This window comes from Choristoneura fumiferana, chromosome 23 (assembly GCF_025370935.1).
Source record: "Choristoneura fumiferana chromosome 23, NRCan_CFum_1, whole genome shotgun sequence".
Lineage (NCBI taxonomy): Eukaryota > Metazoa > Arthropoda > Insecta > Lepidoptera > Tortricidae > Choristoneura > Choristoneura fumiferana.
In genome coordinates, this window is record NC_133494.1 from 176,547 (window position 1) to 186,570 (window position 10,024).

At 58.5% G+C, this 10,024-nt stretch overlaps 1 pseudogene; it reads right to left on the reverse strand.

Moving 5' to 3' along the window:
- Positions 1-1,983: 1,983 nt before the first annotated feature.
- LOC141441169 (uncharacterized) lies at positions 1,984-6,305 on the reverse strand (annotated as a pseudogene).
- Positions 6,306-10,024: the final 3,719 nt, after the last annotated feature.

Sequence of the window (10,024 nt, forward strand, 5' to 3'; positions counted from 1 at the left end):
AATGTCCAGCTCTCTGGCGAGTCGGCTGTTGTCCGCGCGGAGGCGACGATGTTCCTCCCCGGGGGTGATTGTCCTCAGTTCCTCGACTGCGTCAATCACCCCTTTGGCGGCCTGATTTATGGTCCCCCAATGGCCCTTGATGTGCTACTCCGCTTGATCTGATCTTGAATGGTGGCTACATTCAAGAGCGCCGCCGCCACCAGGTTTCCCTGTTTGTGCTGGGGTGCCACAGGCACCTCGTCCCTACTGTCCTCTAGCCCCTTCCAGATCACGGTAACTCGGGCAGTAGCCAGCCCTTCGTCCGACTCCAGGTCCTCATTCACGGCCTCGGTATTTGTCCCGCGAGACCGCTTTCAACCGCAGCCAAAGACTGGCTATGCGTCGACGGGCGCTTATCGCCCTTGCGTGAAGTGCCAAGTTTGGGAGCGATAGGCCCCTCGGACACCGTACTTGTCGGCCGCTTCCTCGAGAGACTCCCATTTGGAGAGTCCCCAATGAACTCCTCTCTACAGTCCACCTTAAGCAATGTTCGGGACAATGGTGCATCCTCCTCCTCAGAGTCGGATGCGTCCGACATGTGCACAGGCATGGTAGAGCTCTGCTTGTTATTGCAGCTGCCCTCCCCTCCAGCCCCTTTGCAGCCCTCACGTTTCCCTTTGAGTGGGAACGGAGAACTGGAAAGTCGAGCCGGTAAGTGCCAGCGTCGACTGAAAAAATTCCCCTGTGGGAACTACCACTGGGGCCAGCGCGCTCACGACGCCCAGGGTTAACCATGGAGCTGGTCTTCCGCCCCTTTATTCACCCCCCCAAAGACAGGTCCTTCTGGGGGTTGGAGACAACCCCCTTCCCAGAACTGTCTTTCCCCATAACTAACCCCCCTTAAGTGGGATTCCAAAAAATGGAGCACCCACGGAGCCCTTCCCGGCCCTTTTACCCCCCCCGCCTATAAAAACCCCCCTTACCAAGTTGATTTTGCCAGAAGGGCAAAACCTAACTCAAACGGTCAAGTGCAACCGGCCAAAATTACCAACTTACCAAAAAGTTGGTAGTTTTCGCCAAGTTACCACAAGACTATGATAGTTAGAAGTTGTTGCGAGGTGCCGTTAGGCGGCGCAAACTACCTCCTATTCAACCCACTAACTATTAAATCCCGGACCGTTATGGTTTAGACGCAATAATTTTTCAAAGTCCCCGACAAACTTATGAAAAATAATTATTGCGCCTATGGGAAAATAATAGCAATCCACGTTTTACCGAATAACTTCCGAATGGTAGGTTAAAAATTATTCGGCAAACGGCAATAGATAGTGCTACTAATCCCAATATATAACCGCAAGAATTTACAAAAAATAACCAAAAATTAATAATGAAATTTAGAAACAAAACGGAAACTTGTGTTTTTGAAATTACAACCGCAAAACGTGAAGCGTTTTGGGCCCCAATTTCAAAAATTAATTTTGAGTGTTCTAGAGAAGCTAGAGACACGGCAAAAGAACCAAAATGTCGAGTGACTCAAGCAGAAGGCGATGAGCACAAAAGAACAGCGAAAACGCACCGGCAAGGACAAAATTCGAGCAAAACCAAGAAGCAAGCCAAAAAGTCAGGTCGAATTTTCCCTCGGTCCAACCTAACCTAATACCTAACCTAACCTAACCTAACCTAACCTAACCTAACCTAACCTAACCTAACCTAACCTTTTTTTTTTTTTTTTTTTTTTTTTTATTAACGGTAGGAAAATGCTTTACGCATACGACCGCGCCGTGGGGACAGCGCGGAAGTATGTGGGACTCACCTCCCCGTAACTTCTTCCAACTAGCGGAAGAAGGGGAAAGGCATACCCACTAAAAACCTACCGGTATTCCTTCTCTTGCCATTTGCGGATGCCATGGGAGCAGTTAGTGACACCACGGCATCCGCTGGCCCCCCAGCCTATGCCGGGGCTTCGCGCCAAGAGGAGGGGACCAGGAATACTTAGTCCTCCCCCTAGACTTGTGGACCATAACGGCCAGCAGGGATCCCCATCCCCCGCCGACTGGCACCACTAGGGTGGGAGGGCAGCAGCAAACTGCCGCCTTCTCCTCCCACCCGTCTGCGCCGGAGCGGGTGCGCGAGGGGATCGTTCTCACGCTCCCGCTCCCTCTCCTCCTTCTGCGACATAACGTCTTCGCAGAAGGAGGCGACGGCCTCCCAAGAGCTCTCGCTGCTCATCATGGCATTAACGACGCTGGCAGCGAGAGATCACCGCCGATCGTTGCCACCAGGCACGGCGCTGAGGGTCCAGGCGGGGCATACTTAAGGTATGCTGAGCCGTATCCTCGTCAGCACCGCACTCGTGGCACGAAGCTGTCTCCTCCCTTCCAGCGACCTTGTGCAAGTACCGTCCGAAGCATCCGTGGCCGGAGAGCACCTGCACAAGGCGGAAGGTAAGGGACCCGTGTTCCCTCCGACACCAATCCTGGAGCACAGGGTGGATGGCTTCGATCGTGCGGAGGCCGTACTCAGCCTCCACTAGCTCATCCGCCCAGCGCTCCAGCACCTCTTCCCTCTGGACCTCTCGGGCCCGGGCCAGCTCCTCGGGAGCCAGGGATTCGCCACGTTCCCTGCGTTCCACTTTCGCCTTGTAGGCGTCGGCGAGCACGGCCGCTTCAATCTCTCCAGGGAGATCCGGCCAAAGCTCCAGCCGCTGCCCAGCCCACCGTCCGGTAGGCCCGGGCCATCCTTACCGCCATCACCCTTTGAGGCTTGCGTAGCAACGCTTTGGTGGTGGCGGTAAGGGATTCTGCCCATATTGGTGCCCCATATAGGGCCATACTTCGAATGACCCCTGCAAACAAGCGTCTGCAGGGGGCATTCGGTCCGCCTACATTGGGCAGAAGCCGCCCCAAGGCTCCCGCCGCGCCTACGAGTCGGGGAGCCAACCTGCGGAAGTGCTCCCCGAACTCCCATTTCCCGTCGAGGGTAAGGCCCAGATACTTGATGTGGGCCTTCACATCGACGGCCTCCCCATTCAGGCGCAGGAAGACCCTCGTGGCACCCTCCACCTGGGCCCTCGAAGCAGAGAGCTTCCGTTTTCGGAAGGGACACCTTGAGACCCAGCGCTTCGATGCGCCGGATCACCAGAGTGGCTCCCACCTCCGCCATCCTCCTCACCTCCTCTCATACGTGGCCTCGGACAGCAACGAGCGTATCGTCTGCGTAACAGACGACCGCCATCCGAGGCAGCACTCTCCCGCGGATGACCCAGTCGTAGCCAACGTTCCAAAGTAGGGGCCCTAGCACGGAACCCTGCGGAACGCCGCAGGCTACCGCCCTGGCCATCCGTTCTCCCCCTCTTCCAATGTAGAGCACTACCGGTCCATCAGGTAGTGCTCTACAATTCTCTGGAGGTAGAAGGGCACTCTGTGATAACGGAGCGCCTCCCTATCACTCCGAAGGGGAGAGACCCGAAGGCGTTGGCAATGTCTAGGGACACCGCCATGGCTCCCTGCCTCTCCTGGCCGCATCTTCAGTGAACCCTTCAGAACGGATAGGGCGTCCAGCGTGGATCGCCCAACCGAACCCGAACTGGTTCTCCGCAAGATCCGGCCCTTCGCTTGTCAGGTGGCAGACGATCCGGGAAGCAATTATCCTTTCGAGGAGCTTCCCGGATTCGTCCAGCATGACAAGCGGCCGCCACCCGGAAGGGGGAGTCCGCCGGTCTGCTCTCCTTCCGCAGGAGGACCAGGCGGCCCTCCTTCCATGCTCGGGGGAACCGCCCCGTGGCCAGACATTGGTCATTAGGCTAACGAGGCGGTCCCCCAGGTGCTTGGTGGCTACTAACACCACCTTCCCGGCATCCGTCTGGGCAGGCGCTTTCCGGCATCCCTTAGCCGACCGCCGCCCGGATAATTTCCTCGCCCGTTATCGGGGGAATATCAGGGGGCAACCTCGGGCTCGACCGTAGGTGCGCCATCCGCGGTGGCTCAAAGGGCGGGCTGGGTGGAAAGAGGCCTCCACCACTGCGGCCAGTAGCCCGGCTCAAAGTCTTCAGTGGGGGGACATCTTGAGCTTGGCCCGTACCATTCGATACGGGCGCCCCACGGATCGTCGTCTAGCGAGGCCAAGAACTCGGTGTGAGCAGAGTCCTTGGCCGCGCGATGGCCGTCTGGAAGGCGGCTTTCGCTGCCCGGAGTTCAGCAAGCAGCCTCTCCTCCTCACCTGGCACCCGTGGCGCCGTCTTCGGCACCTGGTGAAGGCACGGCGGGGGGCATCACTGGCGGTTCGCAGTTCCGCGAGGTCCTGCGACCACCAGTAGACCCTCGGTCTGTGCGCGGATCGGCGTGCCCTCGGCATGGCTGCGTCGCATATTGCTGTCAGGTCTTCGCGGAACCTGACAGCTCTTTCATCGACCCCCAAGGTGTTCAGGGGATCGGCGCTCCATGCCCGAACCATGGCAGCCTCTTCTGCCAACTCAAGGTTGAGGCGGGAGATAGCCCACTTGGGGAAGTCTCCGCCCCGCTCACCCGCCGTCCGGGTCTGAGGCCCAAGGGGCGCCTTGGAGACCCTGAACCGAATGTAGGCGTGGTCGGACAGGGTCTCCACCTCCTCTAGGACGCGCAATCACCAATACGGGCGCCGATGGCAGGAGTAGCGAACGTTACGTCCACTATCGACCCCCCTGCATCGAACGCAGGTATTGGCCGTCCCCTGGTTCTGCAGAACCAGGCCGACCATTGCCGCCCAGTCCCGCAGAAGTGCCCCTCTCTGGTCTGTGATGGGACACCCCCACGCCGCGCACTCTTGGCGTTGAGGTCCCCCATCAGGACCACCTGAGCCGGTGATGCTCTCTGTACCACGGGCTCCAAGCCCCAGGAACTGCTCGAATCCCTGAGGGGCCTGTTTGGAGAGAAGTAGACACCTATCACCACTACTTCCCCCCATTTCACTGCCACGTAGCCGGCACCCTTCTCCTTGAGGGAGATGCGCTGGGTGCCAGCTGCGGGTACACGACGGCCACCAAGCCCTCGGTGTCCGACCCAGTTTTGCTGAGGAGGGACGTAGTAGGGCTCAGCAACCACTGCCACGTCAATGCGCCACTCCGCAAGGACCTGCATGAACAGGTCCTGTGCGCGCGCGGAGTGATTTGGAGTTCGTCTGTAGGAGCTCGTAATGCAGGCGTGCTGGCATCAGGAATCTGCATCACGAGCTCCTCACTGGCCTGTCGGCTCTGAATTGGGATGGCCCTGGCCGCTGGGGTCCTCCCTCTTACCGTCGGGGGGATGCAGTTTGATCCCCCATTCTGTGCTTATGCGGGCGGCCAGCTTGGGCCACACCGCACATTTGGTCACCGCCTCACAAGTGGCCGCCAGGTGACCCTCATACCGCACCGGAAGCATTTTAGCCGTGCTCCGCTTCCGATGGGCAGAGAGCCCTGGGTGGCCCAGCGCCATGCATTTGTAGCAGCGCATGGGCAGGGCCTCCACCGGCTTTACGGCGGCCACCACCACCCAACTGGGACTTTGCCCGCAGTAGCGATGGCCTTTGCAGCCACCGCCGGGCACCTTACGAGGGCCGAGCCCTGCCCCCATGCACTTGACCTGATGCCTCCGATCTTTATTTTGTCAGAGGCACAGCCACCCAATTTGGCCAAGGCGACGGCCAGCTCCTCGCGGCCAACCGTCTCGTCAAGGCCCGTGACCTTGAGGTCACGAGCTTTGTGGGGCCGCGTGACCTCCGCCTGGTCCCCGATGACCACTTCAGCCTCTCGGCCAAGAGATCGGCAGTGGCCTCGGGTGCTCGCCGCCCACCTCCAACATTCTGGAGCCGGTCATCGTCGCCCTTATTTTAACCGACTCAAGGCCGAGTTCAGCAAGACTGATGGAGCCTTAGCTTTCGCTAGGACCTCCAGCATATTGGTGCCCCTCTTTCAGAGATAGCACTATCGCTGCGTAGCGGGGGCCACAATCTGACCGACTTGGCCTTGTTTCTGGTGGGCTTTGACCTTCGGCTAAGTTGTGCCTTTGGCGGCGCGGCTTTGGCGGAGGTTGGGTTGAGGCGGTGTTTTCTCCGCCTCTTTCGCCCAAGGACCTGGGTCCACGCCGTAGCATCCTCAGTCTGAGGGACCGCCTGCTCTCGCGGCTAGGACCAGCTACTGTGTCTGACCCTGGGGCTGGGCAGTTGGCCCTTTTTTGGTTTCCGTCATTGTTGACCCTTAGCTCCCTTTTGCTTTTGGGGCTGGGAGGTGGGGACCGTCGGTGCCTTTCTTGGCTGCTGCCCACAGAAGCCCCCGCTGTGGCCTCCTTTGGCTGCGGTTGTAGCTCGCGCATAGCGCCAGCAGCCAAATTCGGCTGGGTCCTCGGGCGGGCAGGCGGCTCCTGGCGCCTGTCAGCCGCAAGGGGAGGCCTCAAGACCGGTTCCGGAGGTAGTCGCGCTCTAATCCCCTAAAGCGGTGTTTATCATCCGCCAAGGATACTTGGAGGTCACGTCTCAGCTCTTCCATGACCTCTCTGAAGTCAGCAGTTTCCCGCGCTCCGGCAGTTGGGGCAGGCGTCTTCCGCGATTCCTCGAAGGCCCTTTTAAAGGCCCTTAGCTCCGCGCGAACAATGTCCAGCTCTCTAGCGAGTCGGTCATTGTCCGCGCGGAGACGGCGTGCTCTTCTCTGGGAGTAATCGTCCGCAGAGCCTCAACTGCGTCAATCACCCCTTTGGAGGCGTCGTTTATCGTGCCCCAGATGGTGCCTTTAATGTGGCCACTTCGCTTTACGGCGTCCTGAATTTTGGCGACATTCAGGAGCGCCGCGGCCACTAGGGTCTCCCTGGTTTCTGCCGGTGGTATCAGGGGTTCTTCGCTCCCTCCAACCACATGGGTCCCCTCTCTGGCACGGTAGCTCAGATGATGGACGAGCCGCTCGTCCGAGTCTCCCATGGTCATCACATCTGGGTCCCGCATCGTCAAGCGAGTTAAGGAGCGACTGTGCGTCGCCCGGCGTCTGATGGTACCGCCCCTGCGTGCGGAGCCGACCTTAGGCGCCACGGGTCCCTCAGTTATTGGCCCAGGAGGTCTCTTCCTCGTGGGGCCCATCAATGGTGTGCCCCCCAGGAAGACCTCGGGCAGGTCCGCATCCAGTTCCATCCGACCAGACGAACCCTCTTCGGAGTCGGACGCATCTGTCATCACTACAGGATGCATCGCTTCCACTCTTTTTTTCGTCATTGAGGCCGGGAACTGCAGGCGGAGGCTCGCCGCGTCTGTGGCACGTTCCTCCCCCAAAAAGTCGCCACTGGGGCAAGCTCGCCGATCGCACTCTGATGCTGCCAGAGAGCCACCCTCCAAAGACAGCTCGCTCTGGGGGCTGATCCTCCCGCTCTCAGAGGAGTTTTTGCTTAGAGCGGCAGTTTCCGGAGTGCCGGCTTTTTCCGGCCTCCCCTCCCGCTCGCTCTCTCCACATTCCACTGCTGATTGCGCGTGAAGCGCCCATGGCTGTCCCGCACCGTATGGCGCGCAACTGCCCCCTTTCCTCGTTTATCCTTTTGTAAAGCCTGGTCATCGTTTGTTGCGGATCGTTCCTTTATTTTCGCTGTGTGTCATCGGGTAGGAGTCTGAGCTCCAGGCGCAGGGCTATCGCCCTTCAAATCCAATTTGCCCCCCCCAGAATACGATGGCTGACCGCGCAGTGACGGTGAGGGATTCTCCCGTTAGGGTACCCTCCTGGGGTAGTGATTCTTTAATTGGACTTTGCATCATTACTTTCTTTGTCCTTGTTTAAAGAGGTGTGGTCCTCTGCTCAATTGGGGAGTAGAGCTCCTCTCCGCTGTTAAGGGGTGAGTTCCCCCGCAGGTGATGCGCTGCTGCCCGCACATCGTCGGCCTTCCGGACGCTCTCTGATGAGAGCATGACCAGAAGCCGACCCCCGTCGCTGCGTCCCCGTAGTCCCTGCTGCAAGGGAGACAAGGAGCAGTTTGTGGCGCACCCTTTCACTAGGTGCGCCTGCCCCGCCAGGCCCATAGTGGGCGCAACCGGGCTGTGTCGCAACTTGGTCGCCCCTTCCCTTCGAGCTTAATGCCCGAAGGTCGAGGCTCAAGCCCCCCCACCACGACAAGGTGGCGACACCCGGGGGGGAACCTAACCTAACTAACCTAACCTAACCTAACCTAACCTAACCTAACCTAACCTAACCTTTTTTTTTTTTTTTTTTTTTTTTTTTTTAACGAAGTGGAAACTCGTTACGAGTACCACCGGGCCCGGGGAGACCCGGTTGGTTATGTGGGACTCTCTCCCCCGTCCTCTTCCCCTGCGGGAAGGGGGGGGGAGCATACCCACTAAAACCACTCCGACGTTGCCCTCTTGCCGAGGTTGGTAGGCGCCACGGGATCCCGAAGATTCTACCGCGACGCCTCTCGGCGGCCCCGGCTTTTACACCAGGGCTACCCGCGCCAAGGGGAAGAAGTCGCAACGTTTCGACCCCTTCCCCAGACTCGTAGGACCGTGCAATGCAGGCAGGAGACCCCCATCCCCTGCCCGCTGGTCCTACTGGGGGATTTGACGGGTGGCAAATCGCCTACGCCTCACCCCCCTCCGTCTGCGCCGGAACTGGGGCGCGTCGACTTCGTCTTCACGCTCCCGTTCCGCTTCTTCTTTTTGGGAGATTACTGCCTCACAAAAATTATAGAAGGCCTCCATGACTCCTCTCTTTCAAGCATTGCGCTTACCACATTTGCGAGCGACAGGTCATTACGTCCCAGTGCTGAGACTAATGCCTGTCGCTCGGGTTCCCACGCTGGGCACACCTCCAGCGTGTGCTGGGCAGTGTCATCGTCATGTGCACACTGATGACATGTTGTGCTGATTTCCCTCCCTATTCGATGCAGGTAATGACCGAAGCATCCATGTCCGGTCATTACCTGCGTCATCCTATAGGAAATTGCCCCAATTTCCCTTTCAACCCACTCATCAAAGGAAGGGAGGAGTGCCACTATGGTCCTCGTTCCATAGCGGCAGTCCTCCAAGCTATCCTTCCACCGGTCTCTTATTCTCTTCTCCGTCATTCGACGGGCATTAGCCAGCTCTCGAGGGGCCAACCTTTCCCCACCTTGCGCTCGCGCCTCTCGTCGGGACCAGTAGGTCTCGGACATGACCTGAGCATCCACATCCCATGGCGGGGTCCCGGCGAGGACGCAAGCTGCCATATGGGCCACTGTAACATATGCCCGTATGAGGCGAATTGCACAGACCCGCTGTGGCCGTCGAAGAAGAGACTTATTTCGCTCCGACAGCCGGTCCGCCCAGATTGGTGCTCCGTAGAGTGCCATGCTGCGGACTACGCCTGCAAAGAGTCTTCGGCAGGCACCTCTTGGTCCACCTACATTGGGCAGTAGTCTGCCCAGTGCTGATGCGGCACCCATCAATCTGGGAATAAGTCGGGTAAAATGTTCCGAGAAATCCCATTTTCTGTCCAGGACAAGGCCAAGATATTTAATATTACCCTTGACCTGGACAGGTTCTCCACCTATAAGAATTACGGTGTCGGCGGGCACACGCCAGCCAGGTCCTCCAAAGACAATTGCTTCCGTTTTGGAGACGGCTACCCCCAACCCGAGCATGCGTATACGGTCAACCACTAGTTCAGCGGCGACCGCGGCTCTGCGTAATGTTTCCGTCTTATCGCTTCCCCGGACAGCCACCATCGTGTCATCGGCATAACAAATGGTGGCCATTCGGGGAAGCTGGATTCCTCTTATAGCCCAATCGAACCCGATGTTCCACAATAGTGGACCCAGCACCGATCCCTGAGGTACCCCACAGGTCATCGGTCTTGCTTTACGTTGCCCGCGGTGCTCGTAGAGCACTACTCTTTCTTCGAGATAGTGCCCCACTATCCTCTGCAAGTAGAGAGGCAGGCCGTGGTACCTTAAGGCCTCCTTTATTACTTCGTAGGGGAGAGTTCCAAAAGCATTCGCTATGTCTAGCGATACTGCGATTACTCCCTCTCCCCTACTGGCCGCATGGTCCGAAAAGTCTTTGAGCGACTTGATTGCGTCAATGGTAC